We start from the raw sequence: 24493 nt of genomic DNA, 5'->3' as shown, positions 1-24493 counted from the left end.
TCTTCTGAGGCAATGTCAGTTGATCCAGATCACTTAGTTCATTGATGAACAAGGGAGGTTCAACTTCCCAAGTATCAATGCCAAATAATTTGGCATTCAGCTTCATGATTGCACCAAGGAACTTGGCAGCTTTCTCTTCAGTAACATCCTCATTCTCTTCAGAAGAGGAATACTCATCAGAGCTCATGAAGGGCATAAGGAGGTTCAATGGAATCTCTATGGTCTCTAGATGAGCCTCAGAGTCCTTTTGTTCCTCAGAGGGAAGCTCCTTATTGATCACTGGACGTCCCAGGAGGTCTTCCTTCTTGGGATTCATGTCCTCCACTCCCCTTGTAGGTTCGGCTATGGTGCTTATGTCAATGGCCTTGCACTCTCCTTTTGGGTTCTCTTCTGTATTGCTTGGGAGAGTACTGGGAGGGATTTCAGTGATCCTTTTACTCAGCTGGCCCACTTGTGCTTCCAAATTTCTAATGGAAGACCTGGTTTCATTCATGAAACTCACAGTGGCCTTAGATAGATCAGAGACTAGATTTGCTAAATTAGAGGCATTTTGTTCAGAGTTTTCTGTCTGTTGCTGAGTGGATGATGGAAAAGCTTTATTATTGTTAAACCTGTTTCTTCCACCATTATTAAAGCCTTATTGAGGCTTTTGATCCTTCCATGAGAAATTGGGGTGATTTCTCCATGATGAGTTATAGGTGTTTCCATAAGGTTCACCTAAGTAATTTACCTCTGCTATTGCAGGGTTCTCAGGATCATAAGCTTCTTCTGCATAAGAAGCCTCTTGAGTACTGTTGGATGCAGCTTGCATTCCATGCAGACTCTGAGAGATCATATTGACTTTTTGAGTCAATATTTTATTCTGAGCCAATATGGCATTCAGAGTATCAACTTCAAGAACTCCCTTCTTCATAGGCGTCCCATTGCTCACAGGATTCCTTTCAGAAGTGTACATGAACTGGTTATTAGCAACCATGTCAATGAGTTCTTGAGCTTCTGCAGGTGTTTTCTTTAGGTGAATGGATCCACCTGCAGAGGTATCCAATGACATTTTAGATAACTCAGACAGACCATCATAGAATATATCCAAGATGGTCCATTCTGAAAGCATGTCAGAAGGACACTTTTTGGTCAGTCCTTTGTATCTCTCTCAAGCTTCATAGAGGGATTCACCTTCTTTCTGTCTGAAGGTTTGAACATCCACTCTAAGCTTGCTCAGCTTTTGAGGAGGAAAGAACTTGGCTAAGAAAGCCTTGACCAGCTTATCCCAAGAGTTCAGGCTATACTTGGGTTGAGAATCCAACCACACTCTAGCTCTGTCTCTTACAGCAAAAGGGAAAAGCATGAGCCTGTAGACTTCAGGATCTACTCCATTAGTCTTAACAGTATCACATATCTGCAAGAATTCAGTTAAGAACTGAAAAGGATCTTCAGATGGAAGTCCATGAAACTTGCAGTTCTGCTGCATCAGAGAAACTAATTGAGGTTTCAGCTCAAAGTTGTTTGCTCCAATGGCAGGAATGGAGATGCTTCTTCCATGTAAATTGGAATTAGGTGCAGTAAAGTCACCAAGCATCTTCCTTACATTATTATTATTTTCGGCTGCCATCTCCTCTTCCTGTTCGAAAATTTCTGAAAGGTTATTTCTGGATTGTTGTAATTTAGCTTCTCTTAGTTTTCTCTTCAGAGTCCTTTCAGGTTCCGGATCTGCTTCAACAAGAATATTCTTGTCCTTGCTTCTGCTCATATGACAAAGAAGAGGGCACAGAAAAAATAATAATAATAATATGGATCCTTTATACCACAGTATAGGGATCCCTGTGTGAGTAGAAGAAGAGGGGGAGACAAAGAATGTAATATAATGGAAGAAACACAACTGTGAGGAGGGTTGAGATGTGAGATAAGATGTTAGACGAATAAATAAATAGAATAAGATGGGAGAGGGAGAATTTTCGAAAATAATTTTTTTGAAAAAGGGTTAGTGATTTTCGAAAATAGTTTTTGAAAAAGGTTAGTAATTTTCGAAAAATTTTGAAATCAAAAATAAAAATAATTAGTTAATTAAAAAGAAATTTTTGAAAAAGAGGGAAGATATTTTTGAAAATTAGAGAGAGAGAGAGTTAGTTAGATAGTTTTGAAAAAGTTAAGAAACAAACAAAAAGTTAGTTAGTTAGTTGAAACAAATTTTGAAAAGATAAGAAGTTAGGAAGTTGGAAAAGATATTTTGAAATTAGATTTTTGAAAAAGATAAGATGAGAAGATATTTTTGAAAAGATATGATAGAAATTAGTTTTTGAAAAAGATTTGATTTTTAAAATCACAATTAATGACTTGATTCATAAGAAATCACAAGATATGATTCTAGAACTCAAAGTTTGAATCTTTCTTAACAAGCAAGTAACAAACTTGAAATTTTTGAATCAAAACATTAATTGTTATTGTTATTTTCGAAAATTTGGTATAAAAATAAGAAAAAGATTTTTGAAAAATATTTTTGGAATTTTCGAAAATAACTGAGAATTTTGAAAAAGATTTGATTTTTGAAAAAGATTTTGAAAAAGATGAGATTTTCAAATTGAAAATTTGATTTGACTCATGAGAAACAATTTGATTTTAAAAATTTTTGAAAAAAGTCAATCCAAATTTTCGAATTTGATGAGAGAAAATGGGAAAGATATTTTTTTGATTTTTTGAAATTTTTTTTTATGAGAGAGAAAAACACTAAAGAGATGCAATGCATGAAATTTTTAGATCAAAACATGTGATGCATGCAAGAATGCTATGAATGTCAAGATGAACACCAAGAACACTATGAATGTCAAGATGAACATCATAGACACAATTTTGAAAAATTTTTAATGCAAAGAAAACATGCAAGACACCAAACTTAGAATTCTTTAATGCTTAGACATTAAGAATTCAAGAATGCATATGAAAAACAAGAAAAGACACAAAACATGTAAATGCAAAGATCAAGCAAGAAGACTTACCGAGAACAACTTGAAGATCATGAAGAACACTATGAATGCATGAATTTTCGAAAAATGCAAGATGCACATGCAATTGACACCAAACTTATAACATGACTCATGACTCAAACAAGAAACACAAAAAAAATATTTTTGATTTTTATGATTTTCTATTTTTTTTGGATTTTTGTTTCGAAAATTATATGAAAAAGAAAAAATAAGGATTCCAAAATTTTTTAACATGAATTCCAGGAATCTTGCCATGTTTAGTCTAAAGCTTCAGTCCAGGAATTAGACATGGCTCATGAGCCAGCCAAGCTTTCAATGAAAGCTCCGGTCCAAAATACTAGACATGGCCAATGGCCAGCCAAGCTTCAGAAAGATATCAGAATATATTGCTCATTACTTATCAAATATGTAACTTGCCTCTATGCTGATGGTTTGGAAGCCTCAGTCCAAATGAATTTAGACATGGCTTTACAGCCAGCCAGGCATCACATGCTTCATGAAACACTAGAATTCATTCTTAAAAATTTTGAAGCCATAGAATAATTTATTTTTGAAAATATTATTTTTATTATTATTTTTTTTTCAAAAACAAAAGAAAAATTTTTTGAAAGATTTTTGAAAAATTTTTGAAAGCAAAACAAAAAGAAAATTACCTAATCTGAGCAACAGGATGAACCGTCAGTTGTCCAAACTCGAACAATCCCCGGCAACGGCGCCAAAAACTTGGTATGCGAAATTGCTACTCAGGTTGTGAATTGTTGTTCAAAATTGATTCCCTGGCAATGGCACCAAAAACGGATGCACAGAACCATGGTCTAAACATATCTTCACAACTTCGCATAACTAACCAGCAAGTGCACTGGGTCGTCCAAGTAATACCTTACGTGAGTAAGGGTCGAATCCCACGGAGATTGTCGGTATGAAGCAAGCTATGGTCACCTTGCAAATCTCAGTCAGGCGGATATCAAATGGTTATGGAGTTTTCGAAAATAATATAAAAAAATAGGGATAGAAATACTTATGTAATTCATTGGTGGGAATTTCAGATAAGCGAATGGAGATGTTTTCGTTCCTCTGAACCTCTGCTTTCCTGCTATCTTCATCCAATCAGTCTTACTCCTTTCCATGGCTGGCTTTATGTGATACATCACCACTGTCAATGGCTACTTTCGGTCATCTCTCAGGAAAAGGATCCAATGCCCTGTCACGGCACGGCTAATCGTTTGGAGGCATCACCCTTGTCAATGGCTTCATCTTATCCTCTCAGTGAAAATGGTCAACGCACCCTGTCACGGCACGGCTATTCATCTGTCGGTTCTCGATCATGCTGGAATAGGATTTACTATCCTTTTGCGTCTGTCACTAACGCCCTGCAATCGCGAGTTTGGAGCTCGTCACAGTCATTCATTCATTGAATCCTACTCGGAATACCACAGACAAGGTTTAGACCTTCCGAATTCTCTTGAATGCCGCCATCATTCTAGCTTACGCAACGAAGATTCCGATTAAGAGATCTAAGAGATACTCATTCAATTCTAATGTAGAACGGAAGTGGTTGTCAGGCACGCGTTCATAGGGAATGATGATGATTGTCACGTTCATCACATTCAGGTTGAAGTGCGAATGAATATCTTAGAAGCAAAATAAGATGAATTGAATAGAAAACAGTAGTACTTTGCATTAATCTTTGAGGAACAGCAGAGCTCCACACCTTAATCTATGGAGTGTAGGAACTCTACCGTTAAAAATACATAAGTGAAAGGTCCAGGCATGGCCGAGATGGCCAGCCCCCTAAAACGTGATCACAGGATCAAAATACAATCCAGGATATCTAATACAATAGTAAAAGGTCCTATTTATAATAAACTAGTCACTAGGGTTTACATGAGTAAGTAATTGATGCATAAATCCACTTCTGGGGCCCACTTGGTGTGTGCTTGGGCTGAGCTTGAGTGTTGTACGTGTAGAGGTCCTTCTTGGAGTTGAACGCCAGCTTTTGTGCCAGTTTGGGCGTTCAACTCTGGTTTTGGCTCCTTTTCTGGCGCTGGACGCCAGATTTGGGCAGAAAGCTGGCGTTGAACGCCAGCTTACGTCGTCTATTCTTGGCCAAAGTATGGACTATTATATATTGCTGGAAAGCCCTAGATGTCTACTTTCCAACGCAATTGGAAGAGCGCCATTTAAAGTTCTGTAGCTCCAGAAAATCTACTTTGAGTGCAGGGAGGTTAGAATCCAACAGCATCAGCAGTCCTTCTTCAACCTCTGAATCTGATTTTTGCTCAAGTCCCTCAATTTCAGCCAGAAAATACCTGAAATCACAGAAAAACACACAAACTCATAGTAAAGTCCAGAAATGTGAATTTAACATAAAAACTAATGAAAACATCCCTAAAAGTAACTAGATTGTACTAAAAACATACTAAAAACAATGCCAAAAAGCGTATAAATTATCCGCTCATCACGCGCACGCGCGGAAAGCTGCACGTGACCTCATTAAAGGAAATCATGCCTGGCGATTTCTGAGGCTCATCAGGCCCAAATTAAAGCTGTTTCTGCATGGAAAAGACCCAAGGATGCTAGGGGGAAAGGGAGGGATCATTCATTTTACACTAGACTAAATTTTTAGCTAGTTTTTGGTTCTTTGCTGTTCTAGAGAGAGAAACTCTTGTTCCTCTCTAGATCTAGCTTTAATTTAATCTTCCCTTGTTGAATTCTAAATTGGATCTTGTTAATTACTAGTTTTGATTGCTTAATTTGAATTCCTTAGTATAATTTTGCTTAGATCTTGTGTTAGTTTTATGAATTCTTGTCAACTATCATTTTATACCCATTTCATGAATGTTGTGAATCTTGATTTGTTGATGTTACATTGATGATTTCTATGATTAATTGTGTTGTTTGAGTGATTGTATGTTGATAATTGTTAGTGGGTACTTGTTAATTTCAATTTAATTGCAATTTGAACATGTCTTTTGATAATGCTTACCATGTGTTTGATGAATTGTTTACTTTGATTATGGAGTAGTTCTCTTTACTCTTGGCCTAGGCTAAGGGAATTGGGTAAACTTGAGTCATTGGGTCTAAAGGATTTGATGATTTGGGAACCCTTAGTGGTCAATTTGAAGGCCATTGACACTAACCTACTACTAAGTCAATTAGTAGTGAGGTTAGAACTTATGGGTTGATGTTGACCAAACCATTTAACGTACTTCAAGTATAGAAGTAGACTTAATGAGTTTGGTTCCTCATAATTGTTAAGATATGGTTATTAGACAAGGATGGTGACCCCAATTCCCATGCCTAGCCAAGAGTTGCTTTTGTCATTCATATTTGAAAACCCAAAATTCTTGATTACTTGTCTTAGTTATAGTTACTTGTTAGTTTGGAATAGAATCTTATTGGATGTTATTTTGTTAGTTTGGAATTATTTACATCTTGCTTATTCAACTGAATTGATTTCTTGCATTTTAAGATTACTTGCTTGTTAAGGTTCATAGTTTAATCTCTTGCTCATGACTCACAACCCCAGATTTCTCACCAATGTTGAAGCACATGTTTGCCCATTCCTTGTGAGACGACCCGAGGTTTGAATACTTCAGTTATTTCTATTGGGGTTGAACTTGTGACAATCAAATCCCTTTCTAAATTTGATACTCGAGGATTGTTGTTGGTAGAGCTATACTTGCAACGCGACTTTACCGAGAAACTCTTTACCGACATAACCCACGAGCCTAAACTATCACGTTAAAATGCCAGTAAAGAGGCAAATTGGGCGTTAAATGCCAGAATGGGCAACATTCTGGGTGTTTAACGCCAGAAACAGCAGCATCCTGGGTGTTCAGAAAAACACCTAGTGAGAAAGGATTTATGGCGTTTAACGCCAGCCAGGGTATCTGGCTGGGCATTAAACGCCCAAAATGGCCACCAGATGGGCGTTAAACGCCAGAATGGCTATCATTCTGGGCGTTTAACGCCAGAACAGCTAGGGGAGAGGTAATTTCATTTCAATTCAAATTTTTTCGAATTTTCATGTTTTAAATCAAAATTTTCTGCATCCAAACATTACAAACATTCATTTTTTAATGTCCATTCACAAAAAATTATAAAAATTATAAATTTTTCTTGATTCTCTTTCAATTCTTTTCAATTCCTTTTCAAAACCTCATTCATATTTCCAATTTCTTTTCAAATCTTTTTAACTCATTCATATCATCTTTTATTTCTTAGATGCATAAAAAAAATTTAGATTTAACTTCCTCATATCTTTTCCAATCTTTTAAATTTTTGAAAAGAATCTCATCTTTTTCATTTCATGGTTATCTTTTATCAATCATATCTTTTTCTAAAATTTTGAAACAATTCCCTCCCTCCTATATCTTTTGTCAAGTTCGATCTGAAAGAAGACGAGTATCCGGAGATCCAAGAGTAGATTTAAAACAGAGGCTAGGAAATCCTGGCTAATCCTGAGATAAATGTAGGAAGAAACATGATCCAGGAATTCTATCCAAATCTGTGGCTAACAGATAAGCAAAGAATGGAGGGAACTGCCTTCCGTACTTTTTGAACCATGGTCAGAGGGAAGATTATCTACTTCCATCTTGACAAAGTGAGAGAAGTCCTCAAACTTTCTCAACTACAGGATGATCTAGAATCTTTTAATAGGAGAATGACTAAAGATAAAAAGTTGGATCAAGTTCTAGAGGACATTTGCCTCCCTGGAACCAAGTGGATAACCAATTCAAAAGGTATCCCAAAGCAACTGAAGAGAGGAGACCTCAAGCCAGTTGCTAGGGGCTAGTTGGATTTCATTGGGCAATCTATACTTCCTACCAGTAACTGCTCTGAAGTCACTGTCAAAAGAGCAGTGATAATCCACTGTATTATGCTGGGAAAAGAAGTGGAGGTTCATCAATTAATTCCTTATGAAATTTACTTATTTGCAAACAAGGAACCCACTGAGGCCAAATTGGCTTACCCAAGCTTGATCAGTCTCTTATGTAAAGATGCGGGAGTACAGATAGGTGTGGATGAGTATATCCCAGTTGAATACCCAATCACCAAAAGGGTAATAGATGGACCTCAAGTTCAAGGCAACCTCATCAAGAGGAGGGCGCATGAGCTCCTCCCAAAAATTCCTCAATTTGACTATTGGGCCCGCTTAGAAGCATCTGTCAACAAGATGCAAGAATCTATAGATCAACTCAAAGAAGAGCAGCAGAATCAGAACAGCATGCTCTGCAAACTGCTCAGAGAACAAGAGAAGCAAGTGCATGAGCTACAGAAACTAAAGCGCCAGAAGCTGTCCCTTGAAGAGTTGGATGTCCCACAAATTAAAGGAGCACCTACCCCTCAAAGTCAAGGTTTTTGAGTCCTAACTCTATGATAACTTTTATTATTAGAAACCTATTTTAAGAGTCACATAAGTATTAGTATTAGAGTCATTTATTTTTATGTCTTTAATTTCCTTTTTTTTTATTATTATTTGTTTGCTTTTATGTTTATTTTATATCTTATTTTTATTTCATGATCAATAAAGTTTAGAATCTATGTATTAAAGCTATGAATGTCCTATGAATCCTTCATAATCCTTAAATAAAAAATATTTTCTAAAAAAAAGAGAAAGAAGTACATGAATTTTGAATTACATCTTGAAAATAATCTAATTATTTTGATGTGGTGGCAATACTTTTTGTTTTCTGAATGAATGCTTAAACAGTGCATATTTTTGATATTGTTGTTCATAAATGTTAAAACTGTTGGCTCTTGAAAGAATAATGAAAAAGGAGAAATATTATTGATAATCTAAAAAATCATAAAATTAATTCTTGAAGCAAGAAAAAGTAGTGAAGAACAAAAGCTTGCGGAAAAAAAAAAGGAGAAGAGAAGAAAGAAAAAGAAAAAGCAGGTAGAAAGAGCCAATAACCCTTTAAACCAAAAGGCAAGGGAAAAAGGATCCAAGGCTTTGAGCATTAATGGATAGGAGGGCCTAAAGGAATAAAATCCTGGCCTAAGCGGCTAAACCAAGCTGTCCCTAACCATGTGCCTGTGGCGTGAAGGTATCAAGTGAAAAGCTTGAGACTGAGCGGTTAAAGTCGTGGTCCAAAGCAAAAAGAGTGTGCTTAAGAGCTCTGGGCACCTCTAACTGGGGACTTTAGCAAAGCTGAATCACAATCTGAAAAGGTTCACCCAGTTATGTGTCTGTGGCATTTATGTATCCGGTGGTAATACTGGAAAACAAAATGCTTAGGGTCACGGCCAAGACACATAAAGTAGCTGTGTTCAAGAATCAACATACTGAAATAGGAGAATCAATAATACTATCTGAATTCTGAGTTCCTATAGATGCCAATCATTCTGAACTTCAAAGGATAAAGTGAGATGCCAAAACTGTTCAGAAGCAGAAAGCCACTAGCTCCGCTCATCTATTTGGAAATGAGCTTCATTGATATTTTGTTTTTGGTTGCTTGGGGACAAGCAACAATTTAAGTTTGGTATTGTGATGAGCGGATAATTTATACCCTTTTTGGCATTGTTTTTACAAAGTATTTAGTATGATTTAATCACTTTTTGTTATATTTTTATTAGTTTTTATTCAAAAATTACATTTCTAGACTTTACTATGAGTTTGTATGTTTTTTTATAATTTCAGGTATTTTTTGGCTGAAATTGAGGGACCTGAGCAAAAATCTGATTCAGAGGCTGAAAAAGGACTACAGATGCTGTTGGATTCTGACCCTCCTGCACTCGAAGTAGATTTTTTGGAGCTACAGAAGCCCAATTGGGCTTTTCAGCAATATATAATAGTCCATACTTTGCCCGAGATTTGATGGCCCAAACTGGCGTTCAAAGTCAGCCTAAAACTGTCTGGCGTAAAACGCCAGAACTGGTACTTTTTTCGGCGTTAAACGCCCATTCTGGCACCCAGGGTAGTGTTTAACGCCAGCTTTGGGTATATGAACGTGAAATCTTGCAAGCTCAATACAGGCACGCATCAAGTGGGTCCCGAAAGTGGATTTTTGCACTATCTGCACTTAGTTACTTATTTTCTGTAAACCTAAGTTACTAGTCTAGTATAAAAACTACTTTTAGAGATTCATTTTGTACCTTATGACATTTTTACACTTCATATTGTAACTTTGACGGCATGAGTCTCAAAACCCCATAGGTGGGGGTGAGGAGCTCTGCTGTGTTTCAATGGATTAATGCAATTACTACTGTTTTCTATTCAATCACGCTTGATTCTATTCTAAAATACTCACTCGTACTTCAATATGGATAATATGATGATCCGTGACACTCATCATTATCCTCAACCCTATGAATGCGTGCCTGAAAACCACTCCGTTCTATCTGAGCTCAACGTAGTCATTGGGTGACAGCTTGAGTACGTATCTCTTGGGTTTCTGATCCACTGACCGAGTCCGGAGGTTAGAACCTTTGTGGTATAGGCTAGAACCAATTGGCAGCATTCCTGGGATCCGAAAAGTCTAAACCTTGTCTGTGGTATTCTGAGTAGGATCTGGGAAGGGATGACTGTGACGAGCTTCAAACCTGCGAATGTTGAGCGCAGTGGCAGTGTGCAAAAGGACAAGGGTCCTATTCCGACGCTAGTGGGAACCGACAGATGATTAGCCGTGCGGTAGCTGTACATGGTATTTTTCATCCGAGACGAGAAATCTGACAGTTGATTAGCCGTACAGAGATCGTACCTGGTATTTTTCATCTGAGAAGAACATAATGCTTGCCATTGAAGGAAGCCATGCGTGTTTGGAGAAGAAGACAGTAGGAAAGTAGAGATTCAGATGACGGAGCATCTCCGGAGCCTCAGCCTGTTTCTCATTACTGAATCACAAGTACTATTTATTTCATGTTATTTATTTTTCATAAATACAATCACTTTTATCATTAATCTCCTGACTAAGATTTTCAAAATAACCATAGCTTGCTTCAAGTCGACAATCTCCGTGGGATCGACCCTTACTCACGTAAGGTATTACTTGGACGACCCAGTGCACTTGCTGATTAGTTGTGCGGAGTTGTGAAAAGTGTAATCACAATTTCGTGCACCACCTACCCTGCAGACTGTCTATGTTTGTTAGCAGCAAGTCCCTGTCTCTGAGAGTGCCATCTAGAGAGCACTGGATCTTCCACCTAGCCCAAAGGGATTGGATGCATATCAAGAGACCTCTATTAAGCGCCTGATATATCAGTTCGACTGGGATAACGTCCTTGGAGTTATAGCCCAACCTAGCAGCACCTGGATCTATGGGCAACACCGGTCAATATCAAGAGCATCTCAGCCTAATCACTTACTTTGGAGGCTCGCGTGTGGGCATAGATTATGTCCCACTATATCTTTCTGAGCACTCATGAGTCCACATTCACAGCGGACATGGCTGTTCTCATCTGGTGCCTCCTGACAGAACAGCCTCTCAACCTGCCCCGACTCATCCGGCAGGCAATGGGACACGTACAGATTGCGGGTAACCTACCTTTCCTACATTGGTTTTAGATTTAGTCTCTGCCGCAGGTGTTTCCTCTCGGGCTGGAGACACAAAGGTCATGATCCCTAGGGCTGATCAGTATGTCCTGAATGGGAAGTACATAAGACCCCCATTTCCCTCTGCGAGCCGGCCTCCAGGCCCATCTTTGGACACTCCTCCTTCTTCTACTCTACCATTATCTACGCCACAAGCACCATCCACCCATCAGATGTTCCTTCAGATCCTTCAGAGGTTTGACCGGCAAGACCGGCGGACGGAGCGAATGGAGCACCGCAACAAGCGCTGATACAACTATCTGAAGGAGCTCATTGTTGGTACTCACCCACCTCCGGAACAGAAAGACACCCCGGACTCCCCTTCACCTAGTAGCACAGGGAGCCATGGCGAGCCAGATAGCGGAGGCGATGCTTCCATCCCTACCTTGCTCCTTACTAATGGCACGGAGGGCCGTGCCAAGTCTTAAGTGTGGGGAGGTCAGTCCCTGACTTCTGGAGGTAATCTCTCTCTCTCTTAACACCAACATTTTAGTTTTTCTTTTGTTAGATAGGATAGATTGCATGATAATAAATGCTTGCATGTATGTTTTGCTTAGTTGAAGTAATGAGTTTCTTTTCAAGACCCTATTTTATAGTATTCCACTAATTTAAATTGGAAATTTGTGTTAAACTTGTTTGAAGATTGTAATTTGGAACATGGTTTATAGCTAAGAACACACAACCTGTGAGATCTTGAGCTTAATTATATGGTTACATTATTTAACCATAATATTGTATTCTGGTGTGTTTTCTTCTCTATGATTGCAATCTATAGTTTATTCCATTCTATATGTCCATTGTTTAGTGTATTCGCATGCACGCATATGATTGAGGCCATCATTTGTTATTAGCTCACTTATCCCAAATGGCCTACCACTTCAATTAACCTTGTTTGCCAGTTTTAGCCTTTTAATTCCCATTTGTTTTGTATTTTATTGCATTGATAAACTCCAATTTTTTGGTTTATCTTGTGCTTAATTTAGGGGATTTTATCACCATTTCCCATATTTATTCAATGAAATAGCATGGTTTTGCAATTCTCCCTTGATTTGTGCTTAAATGTGAAAACATGCTTTTTAGGCCTTAAAATAGCTGAATTTAAATCACTTTAATTCCATTCAATGCCTTGATATATTTGTTGAGTGATTTCAGGTTCATAAGGCAAGTATTGGATGGAAGAAGTGAGGAGAAAAGCATGCAAAGTGGGAGAACTCATGAAGAAATGAAGGAACCGTAAAGCTATCAAGTCTGACCTCTTCGCACTCAATCGACCATAACTTGAGCTACAGAGGTCCAAATGAGGCGGTTCTAGTTGCGTTGGAAAGATAACATCAGGGGCTCCAAAATGATATAAAATTTGCCATAGTTTTCTGACGTCTAGGGACACGCACGCGCACTGTACGTGTGCACTCTGATGGAGCAGCGTGGGTCCACTTTAAGCAACTCGTTGGGGGCGATTTCTAGCTCATTTTGGGCCCAATCCAACTCATTTCTGATGCTATTGAACCCAAGGATTGAGGGGAGAATGAACCAAGTAGTCATAGTTTAGTTTCCATCATGTTTTAGGATAGAATTCTAGAGAGAGAGGCTCTCTCCTCTCTCTAGATTTAGGATAGAAAGTAGGATAAAGTTAGGTTAATCACTCTCAAATTCACCTTCCAATTCTTGTTTTGATTTTAATTCTCTTTACATTTTAGTGTTCTATTGTCTTAATCTTCTTAGTTTCTCTTGTTAATTTCATGTTTTGTTCTCTTTTATGTTGATGAACATTGTTGGATCTAATTTCCTTTTAATGCCATTTCATGTTTCTATGTTTCTTTTATGTTGATCTTGCTTGCTATTATTGATTTCTTGCTTATGTTAGTTATGGGTCTCCTTTAATTCTTGCATTTATGATGTTTACTTTTCTTGCACACTAGGTGTTTGATAAAATGTTTACACTAGTTTTTGGATAGCTTTCTTTGCTCTTGGCCTAGGCTAAGGGAATTGAGTGACCTTGAGTCATTGGGTCTCAATGAATTGGTGATTTGAGAACCCTTGGTGATCAATTTCATACTCATTGACACCAACCCACTACTAATCTAATTAGTAGATAGGTTGGGACTTATGGGTTGATGTGATCAAGCCTATTTGACGTACTTTAAGCCTAGGAGTAGATATTACATACTTAAAGCTTTTGGAAGTAGACTTAATAGGTTGGACTCTCATAATTATCAATATTTGGTTTGTAGACAAGGATGATGATCTCAATTACCTATGTCTAGCCAAGAGTATCTTTTCCTTTCTTTTATTAGGTTCATTTACTTTCTTGCCATTTAATTTCTTGCCAAAAATATAAAATTTAAAATCCCTTACCCCTTCATAGCCAATAATTAAACACTTCATTACAATTTCTTGTGAGATGACCCAGAGTCTAAATACTTCGGTTAATTTTCATTGGGGTTTGTACATGTGACAAAACCAAATTTAATTTGATTTGAGGATTGACTATTGGTTTGGCCTATACTAACAACGGAATTATTTTGTGGAATTCTGAACCGGTATAAATCCTTGGATAAAATTAATGGCGCCGTTGCCGGGGAGTTGCAATGGTGCTTTGTTATTGGCTATTTTATACATGTTAATAGGCTTCTTTGTTAGTTTTGATTGCTTTAGGAGTTAGTTTTTATTAGTTCTTATTAGTACTTGTTTTTATTCTCTTTTGCTATTATGAATTCTCATCCTCACTTTGGCTATGAGTTTGGTTCAAATTATGTTGTAGGAAATGGGAGCTACAATGAGGATGTGTATCAAGGATGGAACAAAAAAAGATGGGAGGAGCCTCAAGGGATTGATCAACCTTCTTGGCAACAACAACCTCCGGATTCTTATAAGTATAATTCTAATCCTAATGCATATCAATCTAATAGATGTAGTGACCCTTATTGTGATTGTCAACAACCACCACCACATGCCTATGAACCATTGCCTCAACATGACTTTGAACCACCTTACTCACAAGCCCCCTACTACCAAACACCTTATTATGACCCTAATCATTATCCACCATACCAACCACCTTATGAACCGTATGAACCATACATGGAACCACTACCATTCCAACACAATTACTCTCAAGAACCACCTCAATATACGACATCTCCATACCCTTTCCAAGATGAACCAACTTCTAATTATGAAACCTCCTTCCCAAACAATGAACCTTCTTTTTCCACACCACCTCCAATGGATGATCCTCTCCAAGAATGTGTTAGTTCTTACATTCGAAGGAAAGAAGAGAACCAAAAGGAGTTTAAGGAGCTAGAAGCCAAGATGGCTACCCTAGCGGAAGCCGTTAGCAATATGGTCTCTTCCCGCCTAAGCCTATGCGATCAAGGAACTCCCATTGTTGAATGTGGAGAAGCAATCAAGGAGCATAGTGAGGGAGTGAGTTTAGAGCTTCAAGGTGTAGAAGAAGGGGTGAAACAAGGACTTCCACAAGGGGAGGAAGTCGAGATAATTGAGCCAGAAAAAATGGTTGAAGCCTTTGAAGAGGTTGATTAAGAGATGGATTCAATAATTGAAGAATTCTTATGTACAATTGAATCCTCTCCAATTGGGTTTGACATAGAGGGTAAGAAAGAAGATACCTCACCTCCCATACCTTTGGTAAGCAATGAAGAAGAGATTGGATTAGAAAGAAGCCACCAAGAGGAGGAGGTTGAGCAAGAAGCAAGATCCATCATTGAAGATGATTCCAAACCAACTAATGAGTCTTTTGAAATTGATGAATCTCCCTCATTATGCTATGAAATTGATGACAAGGAGGACCGTGCACAACCTCTGACACATGGTTTGAGCAATGAAGGGTGTATAGGAGAAGTTGGTGAGCAAGGAATTGAAATTGAAGAAGCTTGCAAAGAGGTGGAAGATGCAAAGAAAGAGCACAAGGGAATGGATCTCACATTGGCTAAGTGTAGGGAGGTTTCCCTTCCTAAGTCACCATCCTACACAACATTCAAGTGGGTAAAATCCTTATCCCTAAGCTTTACCTTCTCACTTGAATATAGTTTGATTGAAAATGATGGTCAACTTAGAGCTCTTTGTGGAGTTAAGAGTAGGAGAGAGTTGTGTAGTGGTTGTAAACATCACTCTAGGTTCATGATGGTTTCATGCTCGAAGTTGAATAGCAATGGTTGGTGTAGAACCAAATTCCATGGGTCTATGAGAATGTTTGGATGCTTAATTGAGAATTCTAAGGTCATGCCACCCAATTGGAATCATGATGATCAATTTGAAGATGGGTGTCAAAACAAAGTGTGGGATCCCAGATCGCATAAGGAGAATCAAATTTGGGAGCCCATGGCTTGTGTGGAACTCCATCAAGGCTTGGAGTTATCTTCTTTGAAGACTAAAGCTTATTGGAGATTCAAGCATTGGTGGATGTTCAAGGATAGCTTCGTCAAGCACAAGCCACCTTAAAAGGAGCTCCCTATAAGTCCAACTTAAGGACAATAAACAAAAGTGCTAGGTGGGAGACACCCCACCATGGTAAAATCTTTCCACTCTCTTTTAGATTTGGTTAATAAGTGATTAGAGTTGCCATTGTTAGGTAGTTTTATTCATTGCATACTTTTGTTTTAGTGTTTTGTTATTAGTTTGTTTGATTAGATTTGTGCCTTTAGTTGTAGGTTAGTTGTTGTTGAATTATGTTTTGCTTGTAGTGTAAGTTTTGTTTGCCTTGTATTTGAAAATTTTTCAAAAAAACTAAAAAGAAATTTTTGTTAAATTTTATTCTTGTTTGTTTTAGAATGTTTGTAGATTAGGAGAGTGTCCTGTTCTTTAAAAAAAAGGGTATCTGCGTGCAAGCGTGCTGTGCGCGCGCGCGTCGGTGGTGCATCCCACACTCTTGGTACAAAAACTAGAGAGTTAGGCCCAGTTGGTGCCTATTCTATGCCTGCGACCCACGTGCGAGCGTGCATGACGCGTACGCGTCGGCCGCCATCTTCACATCCACGCGTATGCGTGCTATGCGCGTCCGCGTCGCCTGTCTCGCCTGCCCACCCACGCGCACGCGTGCGTGATGCGTACGTGTCGCCCTCCGGGCCCTGTTTTTCCCATGTACTGCCCTGTTTTCTTTCTCCCTTCTTCTCTTCTTTTCCTCCTAGTTTCTTCCTCTTTATTTCTCCTTCTTTCTTCCTTTCTTACTTTTTTTCCCTTCTTCTTTTCTTTTCAAAAGTCCACTTTTTACTTTTCTTATTTTCATTTTCTTCTATATGTTGCATTTGCATACTATCGCCCATTGCATTTTAATTTTGTTTTTATAACTTGTTCTTGTTTTCTTTTCTAAGTTCTTATTTTAATAATGGTGTTGAATTCTCATATTCAATTGTTGAGAATTTCTTGGTTAATCTTGGTGCTTTGTGACTTGTTTGACATTAATTGTAATATTTGCTCTACACACAAGATTAGTGCTTTAGTCTTTCCTAACTCATGATCCCTTGTTTTTATACATTATCATCATTGAGTTAGGATGGGACCAAATGCTCTCATGCTTATTACTAATCTTGTTTGTGTCAATTGTTGATTAAGCTTGATGTAACATGCTCTTTATGTTATTCACCTATGCTTTGGATTTCCTCTTGCATCAAGTATTAGTTGATATGCCCTTTGCCTATATTGCTCTCTTACCTACATGCGTAGCTAACATGTATTGAGAACCTTACTCTTATTTGGCATTCACCCCTGCCTATGTTCTATTTGGTTTGATATCTTTGTAATGGGCTTAATTTTCTTTCTTTTTCTTTTCTTTTAGGTTGGCCACCAAGAAGGGAAGGAATGGAAAAGCTTCTAAATGGGGCAAAAACAAGCTCACCCGCACAACCTCTTGAAGGAGCTCATCAATTGTAGCTACCCGTCCACCTTGATCTTCTTTGCATGCACCAAGGACGGTGCAAATTTTTAAGTGTGGGGAGGTCGTCCGACCGATCTCCATGGGTAACAACTTCCTTTTTCAACACCAATTCTTAATTTTCTTTGGTTAGCTAGTTGTTACATTGCATGATATGTTGCATGTTAGTTAGAATTTGTACATATTTCACCATTTTTTTTTATGTTAGGACTACTTGGTTAGGGTGATGATTTCTTTTCCAAGAAAAATTATTTTTAGGGAACCCTACCAATTCGAAAAATTTTTTTTTGTTGAACTTGCTTGAAGAATTTATTTTAGAACATGATTTTTGAGCTAAGAACACAAGCATGTGAGTTTTGAGCCCAAATGTGTGGTTGCATCTTATAACCACTTATTTTCCATTCTTGTGTGTATTGTTCTCTTTCTATGATTGTAATCTTTGATTTGTTTGATTCTTTATGTCCATTATTCCATGCATACATGCATTTATATGATTGAGGCCATCATTTCATTTAGCTCACTTACCCAAATAGCCTACCTTTCATCAGCCATTGTTAGCCAATTTTGAGCCTATTGAATCCCTTTTGTTCTTAATGTTAGCACATCACTACCCCTAAGTGAAAAATAATAAATGTCCCATAATTTAGATCCTTGATTAGCTTAGGCTAATGAGAGTGTGTATCATTTGGGTATGGGAAACTTGGGACATTGGTTGAGGCAAAAGTGTAATTGCTATTTTTGTTAAAAATATTGGGAATTGGGTATATATTCCTGCACCATATATAAAATCATATGCATTGATATGTTTGTATATACTTTAGAAAAAAATGATAAAGAAAAAGAAAAAGAACATATATATAAAATGGAAAAAGAAAAAAAAGAGAAAAAGAAATAAAAAGGGGACAAAATGCCCCAAAGTAAAGTTCAATAAAAATCAATGCATATGGAATATGAATTAAAGAGAATGCATGAGTATGTGAAAAAGTGGGAATCATGGATAGCTAGGTACTATATTAGAATTTTATAGGTTGTTATATAGGTTAGGTGAGAGCTTAGGCTAATCAAAGATGCAAATTTCAAGCTTACTTGACCATATGCATCCCTACCTTTACCCTAGCCTCATTACAACTTATGAATAAGACCTCATGATGAATGTATGCCTGCATTGAATAATTGTTGATTGTTAGATGAAAAACAAATCATGGAAAGCATGATTAGAAGAGAATAGAGTGATCGACCCTATACACTTGAGCGACTAAAGCGGATACACTTCCGGTGAGGGTTCGATGCTCGATTCCTTGTTCCCGGCTTTCATGAGCTTTTCTTCTTGCAAGTCTATTTGTGCTTTATTTTGATATTCAAATTGGTAGGATTCATGAATCATCATATGATCTTATCCCTATTTGTTCATATGTGTTCTTGGGAATTGATTTACTTTTAACCAAGTAGGTAGAAGCATTTTGCATTTAGTTGCATGCATGTAGATAGGTTTATATAGTTTCTTTGTATTGAATAAATGTTCATATCCCTTTTCTTGTCCTTCTTTATTCTTAGCATGAGGACATGCTTGGTTTAAGTGTGGGGAGATTTGATAAACCCGGATTTTGTGGTTTATCTTGTGCTTAATTTGGGGAATTTTATCACATTTTCTCACATTTATTCAATGAAATAGCATCGTTTTCTCCCTTGATTTGTGCTTAAATGTGAAAACATGCTTTTTAGGCCTTAAAATAGCTAAATTTAACTCACTTTAATTCCATTCGATACCTTGATATGTTTGTTGAGTGATTTCAGGTTCATAAGGCAAGTATTGGATGGAAGAAGTGAGGAGAAAAGTATGTAAAGTGGGAGAACTCATGAAGAAATGAAGTAACCATAAAGCTGTCAAGTCTGACCTCTTTGCACTCAATCGACCATAACTTGAGCTATAGAGGTCCAAATGAGGCGGTTCTAATTGCATTGGAAAGCTAACATCTGGGGCTTCAAAATGATATAAAATTTTCCATATTTGCTTGACGTCTAGGGACGCGCACGTGCACTGTACTCGTGCGCGCCGATGGAGCAGCGTGGGTCCACTTTAAGCAACTCATTGGGGGCAATTTCTAGCTCATTTTGGGCCTAATCCAACTCATTTCTGCTGCTATTGAACCCAAGGATTGAGGGAGGAATGAACCAAGTAGTCATAGTTTAGTTTTCATCATGTTTTAGGATAGAATTCTAGAGAGAGAGGCTTTCTCCTCTTTCTAGATTTAGGATAGAAATTAGGATAAAGTTAGGTTAATCACTCTCAAATTCATCTTTCAATTCTTGTTTTGATTTTAATTCTCTTTACATTTTAGTGTTCTATTGTCTTAATCTTCTTAGTTTCTCTTGTTAATTTCATGTTTTGTTCTCTTTTATGTTGATGAACATTGTTGGATCTAATTTCCTTTAATGCCATTTCATGTTTCTATGTTTCTTTTATGTTGATCTTGCTTGCTATTATTGATTTCTTGCTTATGTTATTTTTGGGTCTCCTTTAATTCTTGAATTTATGATGTTTACTTTTCTTGCACACTAGGTGTTTGATGAAATGTTTACACTAGTTTTTGAGTAGCTTTCTTTGCTCTTGGCCTAGGCTAAGAGAATTGAGGGACCTTGAGTCATTGGGTCTCAATAAATTGGTAATTTGAGAACCCTTGGTGATCAATTTGATTCTCATTGACACCAACCCACTACTAATCTAATTAGTAGATAGGTTGGGACTTATGGGTTGATGTGATCAAGCCTATTTGACGTACTTCAAGCCTAGGAGTAGATATTATGCACTTAAGGCTTTTGGAAGCAGACTTAATAAGTTGGACTCTTATAATTATCAATATTTGGTTTGTAGACAAGGATGGTGATCTCAATTACCTATGTCTAGTCAAGAGTATCTTTTCCTTTCTTTTATTAGTTAATTGTTCATTTACTTTCTTGCCAAAAATATAAAATTTAAAACCCCTTACCCCCTTCATAGCCAATAATTAAACACTTCATTGCAATTCCTTGTGAGACGACCCGGAGTCTAAATACTTCGGTTAATTTTCATTGTGGTTTGTACATGTGACAAAACCAAATTTAATTTGATTTGAGGATTTACTATTGGTTTAGACTATACTAACAACGGAATTATTTTGTAGAATTCTGAACCGGTATAAATCCTTGCATCACACATCACTAGGTTTAAGCAGAAAAATAATTAATTATCCCATTTGAATCTTTGGCTAGCTTAAGATAGAGATTGTGTGTCAACTAAGTGTGGGGAATTGTGGGAACTTGGGTTGATGAAAAAGTATAGTTTATTAACAAAAATATTGGGAATTTGAGTACATACTCATGTGAAACCAGAAAAACCATATGCATTGATATGTTATGTTTGCTTTCATGCTCATAAAAAAATTACAATATAAATAAATAAATAGCGAACAAAATTACCCCAATGTAAAGTTTAATAAAAGATCAATGCATATGTGGTAAAATTAAAGAAAATTTGATACATGAGTATGTGAAATATACAAAAGTGAGATTATGGGTAGCTAGGCATGATTTTAAAGTTAGGTGAGAACTTAGGTTAGTCAAAGATTCATATTATAGCTCACTTGGCCATCCACATATCCTCACCCTTACCTTAGCCCCATTACAAACTTAAAAAGACCTCATGATGTTTGCATTTGTACACTAAATATTTGTTGATTGGTTAGATGAAGAACATGTTTTAGAAAGCATGACTAGAGAAGAGTAGAGTGGATTAACCATAGACACTTGAGCGATTAGAGTGCATATACACTTCCAGTGAGGGTTCAATGCTCGATTCTATATTCCTGTTTTCATGAGCTATCTTCTTACAAGTTTACTTGTCTTTTATCGTGTGATTTGAATTAGTGAAATCTGAGTTATGTTTGTCTTGTAGAACTTGTTTACTTTTAACCAAGTAGATAGAAACATCTTAACATATAGTTGCATTCATATACATAGGTCGCATTTCATGAGTCCTACTTTCCCCCATTCATTCTTTTGGTCTCCTTGAGCTTAGCATGAGGACACGCTAATTTTAAGTGTGGGGAGATTGATAAACCACTGGTGCACGAAATTATGATTCACACTTTTCATAACTCCGCACAACTAACCAGCAAGTGCACCGGGACGTCCAAGTAATACCTAACGTGAGTAAGGGTCGATCCCACGGAGTTTGTCATCTTGAAGCAAGCTATGGTCATCTTGTAAATCTCAGTCAGGCGGATTCAAATGATTATGAGGTTTTGATAATTAAAAGATAAATAAAACATAAAATAAAATAAGATACTTGTGTAATTCATTGGTGGGAATTTCAGATAAGCGTTTGGAGATGCTTTGTTGCTTCTGAACCTCTGCTTTCCTATTCTCTTCTTCCAATCATGCGTGCTCCCTTCCATGGCAAGCTGTATGATCCACTCGGATGAAAAATACCAGGTACGATCTCTGCACGGCTAATCAACTGTCGGATTTCTCGTCTCAAATGAAAAATACCAGGTACAGCTACCTCACGGCTAATCATCTGTCGGTTCTCACTAGCATCGGAATAGGACCCTTATCCTTTTTCACACTATCACTGTGCCTAACATTTGAAAGTTTGAAGCTCGTCATAGTCATCCCTTCCCAGATCCTACTCGGAATACCACAGACAAGGTTTAGACTTTCTAGATCTCAGGAATGGCTGCCAATTGGTTATAGCCTATACCACGAAGATCCTAATCTCATGGACTCGATCCGTGTATTAGAGACCCAAGAGAATATACTCTGGCTGTCATTCAATGACTACATTGAACATCATGTAGACCACTTTGTGGTTGTCAGGCACGCGGATCTTGGTTAAGCGAGTAACGAAGATAGTGGGTGATTGTCACGGGTCACCCCTTCATTCTAACTTAACTGAATTAAGTACAAGAGTATATCTTGGAGAAGAAGTAGGCATGAATTGAAAGAAAAACAATAGTAATTGCATTAATTCATGAAGAACGGCAGAGCTCCGCATGTTAATCTATGAGGTGTAGAAACTCCACCGTAGAAAATACATAAGAAAAGAAGGTCCAGGCATGGCTGTTTGGCTAGCCTCCAAATGTTATTCCAACCATATGAATACAATAGTAAAAAGTGCTATTTATACTAAACTAGTTTCTAAGGATTACAGAAAATAAGTAACTAAGTGTAGAAAGTGCGGAAATCCACTTCTGGGGCCCACTTGGTGTGTGCTTGGCCTGAGTATTGAAGCTTTCACATGCATAGGCCATTCTTGGAGTTAAACACCAACTTGGGTGCCAGTTTGGGCGTTTAACTCCAGTTCTGGTGCCAGTTCCGGCGTTTTACTCTAGAAAAGGGTCTCTAGTGAGCGTTTGAACGCCAGTTTAGGCCATCAAATCTCGGACAAAGTATGGACTATTATATATTTATGGAAAGCACAAGATGTCTACTTTCCAACGCAATTGAAACCGTGCCAATTGCGCTTTTGTAGCACCAAAAAATCACTTCGAGTGCAGGAGGGTCAGAATCCAACTGCATCTGCAGTCCTTTCTCAGCCTCTGAATTAGATTTTTGCTCAGGTCCCTCAATTTTAACCAGAAAATACCTGAAATTACAAAAAAACACACAAACTCATAGTAAAGTCCAGAAGTGTGATTTTTGCATAAAAACTAATAAAAATATAATAAAAAGTAACTAAAACATACTAAAAACTATGTAAAAATAATGCCAAAAAAGGGTATAAATTATCCGCTCATCACAACACCAAACTTAAATTCTTGCTTGTCCCCAAGCAACTAAAAAAAAAAATAGGATAAAAAGAAGAGAAAATACAATAAATTCTAAAATTATCAATGAAGATTAGTTTTAATTAGATGAGTGGCGCTAGTAGCCTTTTGCTTCTGAATAGTTTTGGCATCTCACTTTATCCTTTGAAGTTCAGAATGATTGGCATCCATGGGAACTCAGAATTCAGATAGTGTTATTGATTTTCCTAGTTCAGTATGTTGATTCTTGAACACAGCTACTTTATGAGTCTTGGCCGTCACCCTAAGCATTTTGTTTTCCAGTATTACCACCGGATACATAAATGCCACAGACATATAACTGGGTGAACCTTTTCAGATTGTGACTCAGCTTTGCTAGAGTCTCCAGTTAGAGGTGCCCAGAGCTCTTAAGCACACTCTTCTTGCTTTGGACCACGACTTTAACCACTCAGTCTCAAGCTTTTTACTTGACACCTTCACGCCACAAGCACATGATTAGGGACAGCTTGGTTTAGCCACTTAGACCAGGATTTTATTCCTTTAAGCCCTCCTATCCATTAATGCTCAAAGCCTTGGATCCTTTTTACCCTTACCTTTTGGTTTAAAGGGTTATTGGCTTTTTCTGCTTGCTTTTTCTTTTTTTTCTTTTTCTTTAATTTTTTTGCCAATTTTTTTTGCAAGCTTTTGCTTTTCACTGCTTTTTATTGCTTCAAGAATCAATTTTATGATTTTTCAGATTATCAATGACATTTCTCCTTTTTCATTATTCTTTCAAGAGGCAACAATTTTAACATTCATAAACAACAATATAAAAATATGCATTGTTCAAGCATTCATTTAGAAAACAAAAAGTATTGCCACCACATCAAAATAATTAAGCTACTTTCAAGATAAATTTTGAAATTCATGTACCTCTTTTTCTTTTTCAGAAAATATTTTTCATTTAAGAAAGGTGAAGGATTCATAGGACATTCATAGCTTTAAGACATAGACACTAAACACTAATGATCATGTAATGAAGACACAAACATAGACAAAACATAAAGCATAGAAATAAAAAAATAGAAAAATAAGAACAAGAAAATTAAAGAACGGGTCCACCTTAGTGACGGCGGCTAGTTCTTCCTCTTGAAGATCCTATGGAGTGCTTTAGCTCCTCAATATCTCTTCCTTGCCTTTGTTGCTCCTCTCTCATGGCTCTTTGGTCCTCTCTGATTTCATGGAGGATAATGGAGTACTCTTGGTGCTCCATCCTTAGTTGCCCCATGTTGGAAATCAATTCTTCGAAAGAAGTGTTGAGTTG

At 37.3% G+C, this 24493-nt stretch overlaps 1 non-coding gene across 1 annotated transcript; it reads left to right on the top strand.

Moving 5' to 3' along the window:
• The first annotated feature begins 1105 nt into the window (after positions 1-1105).
• Positions 1106-1213, top strand: LOC112786956 (small nucleolar RNA R71). The gene has a single exon (XR_003194397.1). It is a non-coding gene; the product is annotated as a small nucleolar RNA R71 (small nucleolar RNA).
• The last annotated feature ends 23280 nt before the right edge of the window (positions 1214-24493 follow it).

Source organism: Arachis hypogaea, chromosome 20 (genome assembly GCF_003086295.3).
Source record: "Arachis hypogaea cultivar Tifrunner chromosome 20, arahy.Tifrunner.gnm2.J5K5, whole genome shotgun sequence".
NCBI lineage: Eukaryota > Viridiplantae > Streptophyta > Magnoliopsida > Fabales > Fabaceae > Arachis > Arachis hypogaea.
The sequence above is the reverse complement of the archived record's forward strand: the minus strand, read 5'-3'. Positions and strand labels throughout refer to the sequence as shown.